The sequence below is a fragment of the Mustela nigripes genome, chromosome 6, assembly GCF_022355385.1.
Source record: "Mustela nigripes isolate SB6536 chromosome 6, MUSNIG.SB6536, whole genome shotgun sequence".
Classification (NCBI taxonomy): domain Eukaryota; kingdom Metazoa; phylum Chordata; class Mammalia; order Carnivora; family Mustelidae; genus Mustela; species Mustela nigripes.
This window is the reverse complement of record NC_081562.1, coordinates 124,617,931-124,627,070: the sequence shown is the minus strand read 5'-3', so window position 1 is coordinate 124,627,070 and position 9,140 is coordinate 124,617,931. Positions and strand designations below refer to the sequence as shown.

The window sequence follows — 9,140 nt, the reverse complement described above, 5'->3', positions numbered from 1 at the left end:
ACATTGTCGTCAAAATAATGCCGACAAACAAAAATAGATGAAATGTCCATATAATTTAGGATCTCCCTAGTTAGTGACAGAGAAAAGTATATAAATCACAGGTTGGCAGAAGTTATGGCAGGGGTCGTGGACAAGGAGTGGGAAAACAGGGCCCCTTCAGGGCTCCATGATTCTATCACTATGGACCCCCATCTGGACCTCACGTTCTCCATTAATGCTTGTTTTAGAGGGAAAGATTCTTGGAGATGAGATATTCTAGCTCAATCCCAAAGGATGAGAAGAATTCAGGCACATGAAGAGGTTTTCAGGCAGACGTCTCATGTGCAAGGGTCCGCAGGAGAGTCAGTTGGGGGGTTGTACTCAAGACCTACAGGGGTGTGGCTGTGAGGCAGGGGAGCAGAATGGGTTGGAGAGGCTGGGAGGGGCCAATCCTGTAGGGCATTTGTGCATGTAGGGTTTTTTAAATAAGCACTATGGAAAACAAATAAATGATTTTAAGCAGGACAGAGACAGGTTTTGAGTTCGACATTTAAAGCTGACTCAAGCTCTTCTGTGGAGAAGAGATTGCAACAGCATCAGGAGTGTAGTAAGTAGAAAGACCAGCTTGGCACTGACGTGGTGCAAACAAGAGTAATGACAGTTTCAAAACGAAGTGTAGCGGGGAGAAGTGGAAACTGAGATACAGTTAAGTGGTAGAACCAAGAAGACTTGTAGCTGATGACAGAGTTGTTATTGTATGGATAATCTCATGAAGTATAAGTAGGTTTTTAGAAGTCTGGATGTCTGCACAAGTGCAAAGCATTGCTATTAATATGACAACACAGACCAAAATGCATGGTTCAGGCTATAAAAAGCTACTCTTGGTAAACATGGCTGCTAGATTTATTCCTGAGCACGAGGAAAGACTCGCATACATACATTTACCCACCAGGCAACTGAAGAGCTCAGAGGGTCCTTTTGATAGGCAGGGCAAAAAATTATCCACAATAATTACTATTCCAAGTATTTCCACTATAATTCCCTCACTAAGGACAAGTTAGAGCTGTTCCTTTCGAGACAGAGCTGTCCTTGCATACCTAGGCAACATCTTGAAGTCACAGATCCATGTGGATCCCATGACTGGTTTCATGACTGTTTTCCAAGAGGGGCCTTCCCAGCCCTACCCGTGGAGTCACCTAGGGCACCCTTGACAGCCTACTACTTTTATAGGACATCAGGACTTGCAAAAGATGCACACGCCAAGGCAAAAATAGCCATGCAATTTTGGAAGCCCCAAATAAAACCATATTCATTATGTTGTATAGAAAAATGAAGTAGTTTATTATCTGAACTTTTTATCTTTGGCTATAAGGATGAGCCATATTTAGACATAGCCCAAATCACTGCTCCATAAAGAGCTTAGGGCTACCCTGACTCTAGAAGATGCTATATAAAAAACCTGGTTCTATTTCCAAGGCTGCTATAGAACCAAAATAAATCATCAGCAGTCTGTACATTCATTTATACATACATACTGTACCTTCTAACTGAAAATATTCACACAACAGATTGAATCCAATATGCTTTCCCTGAAGATGTTATTTTTCAATAGAAGTGCTATTACCTAAAATAAAAAGGATAAGAACATTAATTGCACAGTGTTTCTATTGCCTCCACACTATCTCCACTGATGATTCTCTTAACCTCTCCAAACACAAAATGATCCAAATAAAGATCTGAGTTGAATTTGAAAGTATATGGTCCTATCCCAATATTTTGAGCAGCTTGCCTTCACAAGTCAGAATTTAACAACTGTGGTCTAGGGAATATGTCTTTAGGAAATGTTTCCAATCCCCTTGGGATCAGTATTTGTTTCTAGGTATTGCAAAGCAGAAAATAGATACCAGTATAGAGTGTCCAATGTGAAATCCTTTTGAAATTGCATAGGTGCCTTTTTCTTTGTTAAGTGAAGATTGTTTTTGTTTTTGTTTTTCCTTTTTGCTGAATTTTATTATTTTTTTTAATTTTATTTTTTCAGTGTTCCAAGATTCATTGTTTATGCACCACACCCATAAAGACTGTTTTATTTTTTTTTTTAATTTTTTTAAAAAGATTTTATTTTTTTGACAGCATGGTACTGGCACAAAAACAGACACATAGATCAATGGAACAGAATAGAGAGCCCAGAAATAGACCCTCAAATCTATGGTCAACTAATCTTCGACAAAGCAGGAAAGAATGTCCAATGGAAAAAAGACAGCCTTTTCAATAAATGGTGCTGGGAAAATTGGACAGCCACATGCAGAAAAATGAAATTGGACCATTCCCTTACACCACACACAAAAATAGACTCAAAATGGATGAAGGACCTCAATGTACGAAAGGAATCCATTAAAGACTGTTTTAAATGATATCACTCAGAGTGAGTAAGGATAGTGTCGGTTGGTAATAGCACTCACAATTGTTCTCCTTTTTGAAAGTAATTAAACAATACGAATCAAAAGCAATAAAAAGATTGATGCCTTTTACATAGGTTTAGCCTCAATTTTTGAAACTCTAGCCTAATAAAATATCCAGTGTAATGACTTCCCTCCTTCCCTCCTTCCACGGCCCTCCCCAGTGTTACCTTTGTTCTGCTGCAAACACGCCATGGTTAGGCACAGAGAAGCTTTGGCCTCAGAGCTCTGTCTCCGAATCCCAGGCTTAGATCTGTCCAGCCCTCTGAGAAGTATGACTTGTAAGGAAAAGCCACCCTGGGGCTCCTAGATTCACAATTTATCTCTACAGTTTTCATGTTATCTTGTTATCCTGGTGTTGCCTTGAGGCTCTTGAAAATAACACTTAAAAACATTCACGCATCTCAAGTTTGTGACTCCTTTATCCTCCACCTTGTTTGAAAAAGGGACGATGGAAGCTTGGAAGTATAAAACAGACTTAAAGAAGGAAATGAAGATGAAGAGGAAACAATAGTAGGAAAAGAAGTTGCTGCTAGAGTAAGGATAGTACCCATCACGCATGTAAACATCCTTAAAAGACAGAGCTGGGCATTGGATTTCTAGCTCCCCGGCACCCACGGCAAGCATGGAGGAATCACTATTGTCACTAACATGGGTTCTTTATGGTTACTTTGGAGAATTCTAAAAAGTGCCCATCAATGGATGCATGGGTAAAGAATATAGTATATATACACATAATAGAATATTACTCAGGCTCAAAAAAAAAAAGAAGGAAATTCCGCCATTTGCAACAACATGGATGAACTTGGAAGACATTCTACTGAGCGAAATAAACCAGTCATAGGACAAGTACTGCATGATTCCATTTATAGGAGGTAGCTCATACAGTCAAATTCATAGAAGCAGAAAATACAATAGTGGTTACCAGGAGAGGGGGCAACACATGGTGGTTGTTTCACGGGAATAAGGTTTTGGTGACATAAGAGGAATGAGTTCTGGAGATCGGCTGTCAGCATAGGACCTATAGTGAATAGTAGAGTATTGTGACTTCAACATTTATTAAGACAGTGGATGTCAGGTTGTATTCTTACCACCAAAAAGGGGGGACATAGGAAACTTGGGGAAATGTTGGGTATGTCTCTTCACCATGATTATGGTGAAGGAATCACAGGTGTTTGCTTATGTCCAAACCCATCAAACGGTAAGAATTGCCGAATTCAATTCTTTAGATAGAGATTATACCTCAGTAAAGCTATTGAAAACAAAGAAAACCACACTTAACCATTTTTTCTAATATTATCAAACAACAGGTTTCCTGAACAGAAATCCATAATCAGAACAAAACATAATCAAGGATTGTTTAGTTAATGGGGTAATGCTTCTGACACACAGAATATAGATGACCCACATAATCCATGTTCATTTCTATCAAAACATTCTACTTTGAAGCATAATGCATTGTATAAAATAAATAATAAAAGGGCTTTGTGGAATAAGGTTATCTTTCCATTGTTTGTATTTGCTTACTCATAGCTTTTTCTATTGCAAAGTGGGTAAAGGAAAATTTTCCTTGCTTTGATCAAGAGCATTGATCAATGTGTACACACTGATAAGCCCTTCATTGGTGATCTCAGGACCTTAGCTCCACTAGGATGTAAGACAGTGTAGGACTAGAAATGAAGTTACTTGGGTTCAGGGTAGATATAACATCTCTGCTTCCTGTATTTCCACAGTGAGTGCCCTTCAGCATATGGGAACAATGAGTTAAAACAATCTCATTTGTAAAAGTGAATGTGATCAGTATGTGTGATACAGGTTTTAGGCTGATCCGTCGGCTTATAGTGACATAAGCTTGCATGAGAGCACCCCATTACATTTATCATCACATCATAATTTTTTAAGGTAAAGTGAGACTTTAATATAATACAGTTGCAACTGGTTAATAATGTGGCTATAATTCCATGTACACTTGTCTGCAAGTGATGATAGCCTGGTTTTTAAGTCACAGATGTTTTTTGAGTGTTTGCTCGCTATACAACTGTGCTAAGGTGTAATTGATGTAAATAAACTGTCCATATTGAAATTGTACTATCTGATGAGTTTTGACATAATAAACTCCCATGAAACCATCACTATAGTCAAGTTAATGAACCTGCCAATCACCCTTGAAAGTTTTGCTGTTGTCTTTCACACTCTTTTATTGTAATTGTTTTGTATCTGCCTGTTTCCACTATATGGCAACAAATTTACTTTTCGGCATCCATTTCATTGTGATGCAATGGATGTTTATCCTTTGCTCTTTTTACTTTATTTTTTTAAAAGATTTTATGCATTTATTTGACAGAGAGAGAGATCACAAGCAGGCAAGCATAGAGAGAGGGGAAGCAGGCTTCCCACCAAGCAGAGATCCCCATGCGGGGCTCAATCCCAGGACCGTGAGATCATGACCTGAGCCGAAGGCAGAAGCTTAACCCACTGAGCCACCCAGATGCCCCATCCTTTGCTCTTTAAATGCAATCGACAATTGTCACTTTTACAGGGATCACGGAAGGATTTCCTCTTACAGAGAAAACTTGGGCTCTAGAAGGGAATTAGCTTCTAGGTATTTAAGTAGGGCAAGATACCAGGAAGAAATGGCCAGTCCCGTCTCCGGACAGGAACAGAACACCCAAAACGAAGAGGAGGTGAGGACGGGAGTGGGGAGGACCTGTTATCGCTTCGCATGAGGAAGTGGCATCAGGAAGAAACAGAACAATCTGATACACTGTGAAGGGAGCGTCCACCTTCATTTCATTAAAGGAGTAAAATATGTGTAAAAATATGCCAGGGACAGGTGAAATCCTCCATAAAAGAAAGGAAGAACCAGGAGACCAAAAGAAAGAGAGAATTGAAAGGAAGGAGAACAAGATATGAAGAGTAAGAGGAAAAAGACAAATGGCAAACATTCCAGTGGGGCCTTTGGCTAACGAACGTACACAGACTGACTTTGGTGGTTAAGAAGCCAGAGAAGGGGGGGCGCCTGGGTGGCTCAGTGGGTTAAAACCTCAGACTTGGGCTCAGGTCATGATCCCAGGGTCCTGGGATCGAGTCCCGCATCAGACTCTCTGCTCAGTGGGGAGCCACTTCCCCCTCTCTCTCTGCCTGCCTCTCTGCCTACTTGTGATCTCTATGTCAAATAAATAAATAAAATCTTAAAAAAAAAAAAAGCCAGAGAAGGTAAGGTCCTGGAACGGGTCCCCTCGGATGCCGGTCTCTTGTGACTCAGTGGCTGAGGCCAGAGCATGAGACAGGAGGGTAACTGATCTGGAATATATTTCCTCTGCCATCTCTGCCCATCACCAGAGAGGGAGACAGAGGGAAAACTTTCCCTCCTCAGGAAAAAAAAAGAGCTATTTTTATCAAGTCCAGTGAGCCTGAATTGGCAGATGAATATTGTTAATTGGTGCCGTTTCTTCAGTGCAGGAGACAGTTTCCATCACAGTAGCAGTTCCTCCGTCCAAACAACAATGTATTCATAAAAACAAAATGAAGTTTCAGAATCCTTGTTCATAATGAGCTCACAATCCTATGCCCCTGCACTTTGCTAGAAAAGGAAACCCCATCTTAAAACTGTCGCCATGACGTCCTCTCTCTGGGCCATTCGTTCCATGGCGACAATGCAAATGCGATTTTTTTTTCTCTAAGGATTTCTACATTTAGGTGTCAAATCAAGCTGTTCTAATGGCCTAATTGTGAGGCTCCCTTCATCAGCAGACTTTTCAAGGAATTCCTGATTGAAAGCAACCAGGCAACTCTGCTAGGTGTACCTTGTTCTGAAAAGCACGGGGTGGGGAGTGGAATTAAAACGGAGGGTAGAAGCACTTCCCCCTTTAAGAAATACCAATTTGGGGGGCGCCTGGATGGCTCAGTGGGTTAAAACCTTTGCCTTCAGCTCAGGTCATGATCCCAGGGTCCTAGGATTGAGCCCTGCATCTGGCTCTCTGCTCAGAGGGGAGCCTGCTTCCCTTCCTCTCTCTGCCTACTTGTGATCTCTGTCAATCAAATAAATAAATAATCTAAAAATAAAAAAGAAAGAAATACCAATTTTGTCTATCTCACAGTTTCATGAACTTGATAAATGTATATTCCCACATAACCACAACTACGTTAAGATAGGGAGCACCTACCTCACCCCAAAATTCCTGGTCTTAGACAACCACCAATTTGTCTTCTGTCACTGTGGGTGAATGTTGCCTTTTATAGAATTTCATATAAATGAAGTTAATATCATGACTTCCTAAAAATTTTTAGGGTTGATTTATTTATTTTAGAGAGAGAGTACACATGCACGTGGTTGCAGAGAGGGAGAGAGAGAGTCCTTAAGCAGACTGCCCACTGAGCACGGATCCCCATGCGGGGCTTGATCCCCCAACCCTAAGATCTGAGCCAGAACCAAAGAGCCACATGTTTAACTGACTGAGCCACCCAGGTGCCCCTCAATTAACGTTTTTGAAATTCAGTCCGTGTTGCATGGACATCAGCAGCCCATTCCTTTTCATTGCTTCCTAATGTTCTATTATATGATTGTAACTCAATGTGTTTACCCTTAAGACATTTGGATTCTTTTCTGTTTTAGGCTATTATGAACAAAGTTATCATGAATATTAGCATCCAAAAATTTTTGTGGACATATGTTCTCATTTTTCTTGGGTAAGCACTTAGGAATGGAGCTGCTGTCTCATATAGTAAGTGTATTTTTAACTTAAAAGAAACTGCCAACTGTTTCCCAAGCTAGCTATACCACTTTGTATTTCCATCAATAATGCCCAAGATTTCCAGTTGTTCCAAACCAGAGCCAGTGAAATGGGTGTAAATCTATATCTCAGTGTGGCTTTAATTATACTTTCCGGATGACAAGTAATGTTGAATAGTTTTTCATGTATTTATTGGCCATTCATTAAGTTCTCTTGTGAAGTGTTTAAAATCTTTCTCCCATTTTTACAAAAAATAGGGCTGTCTTCTTATTAGTTTGTAAGAAGAGTTCTTTTAAATTTTTTAACACAAGTCTCCCGTCAGATATATATTGTATCCTTCAGTCTAACTTGCCTTTTCGTTTCCTTAAAGGTGTCTTCCAAGCAACTGAATTTTAAATTTTGGTAAAATTGAGTTTTGCTCTAGTTTTTATAGTTTGTGTTTTGTGCTTTCTCCATAAATTGCCAAGATTTTCTCTGGTTTATCACCAGACATTTTATAATTTCAGGTTTTAAACTTAGATCTATCTGCCATCTTTTTTTTCCCCCCAAGCCAAACTCTATCGAGCTTTATTAAAGATACTTTCCACAGATAATCATGGTACTTCAGGCAGGACATGGGCAGACAATCGGTAACAGTATACAACAACTTTCAAACTCCCTTCTTCAATGGACTACCGAAATCAGAAATCCATTATAAAACCCAATGAACTCTTCATGGAATGCCCTGAACAGGGAGAGGTTAGCATGAAGGTTGTCATGTCACACTTAGCAGGTCTTTCAACGGGTTTTCACAACCTGACCCTGACTTTCAGGAAATGAAATGAAAATGGCAGAGGTATCCATCTGAAGATGCAAAAGCTAAAAAAGGAATTCCTTTGAAGGACGCCATCTCCACGGTGACACTGGAGAGTCTAGATTGCCTGACATACTAGAACCATTTCTTGGAACCAGGTTCCAACAGGTGTCTGGGTTTAAGGGAGTCAAGTCTATGTTGGAGGCAGAGGGAGAAGAAGACATAAAAAATAAATTTTAGTCTTTCCACATGACAAAGCGTTTGTGCCAATGTGGCTCATGTGTGTCAACATTAAGGAATCCCTCCTTCTGGAAACCAAGAGAAAGATTCTCAAAACTCGGAGAGGTGTTTTCATTCCTATCAATCTAGCTTTGGAGATATTCTGTTAGTGATCTATGGCCGTCCCCCAGCACAACAATGAAGCATTCTGTGTGCTAACAACAGGGCTAAAAAAGGTAAAACAAAATTTTGCATTTTTATAAAACTGGATAAAAAGTCATATTTCACACTGTACAGTCAACGGAATACAGTTATCAAAAATGCACAAACTTCATTTGGCCGGTCCAGCGGCTTCAGCTTTCTGCGCCTGCTCTACTCGGGCATCTCCATTTGGGCCTCTCCATTTTCTGCAGGGGGGGCTCGCGTGCTTGCCAGCCTCAGCTTTCCCCTTCTTCCTTTGGGTTCCTTCTCTCCCTTCTTGGCAGGGGCCTTTTTAGGCTTGGGTTCTGCTTCAGAGAAGGAGGGTTATCATATAACTTTGCAGATCTCCGCTGTGGTTTATCCTTCACCTTGGCTTTATCTCCTTTAGCACCCCCTTGGGCCTTTCGCGTGGGCATGGCGGCCATGGAGTGGGACACAGGCGCTGGGTCGGGGGCATGGGGCACGTGCTGGCTTTGGCCAGTCCAGGGTCGTTCTCACCTCTTCTTCTGATCTGTCTTCCATCTTGTGTAAATTTTTGCGTGTGGCATGAGAAACAGATCTTGAGGTTCTTTTTATTTAATCAGGGTCTATTCGGATACTCAAGGCCCAATTGTTGGAATGACTATCCTAATCGATTAACTTGCATCTTTATAAACAATCAATTGACGATACATGTGCGGTCTATATCTAGATTTCAGTCCATAGATCTGTATGTCTATCCATATGCAAATATTACATTACCTTGATTAGTTACTTCAC

At 40.5% G+C, this 9,140-nt stretch overlaps 1 pseudogene; it reads right to left on the bottom strand.

The window, feature by feature from the left end:
- Window positions 1-8,511: 8,511 nt before the first annotated feature.
- LOC132020886 (non-histone chromosomal protein HMG-17-like) lies at window positions 8,512-8,797 on the bottom strand (annotated as a pseudogene).
- Between the last annotated feature and the right edge of the window lie 343 nt (window positions 8,798-9,140).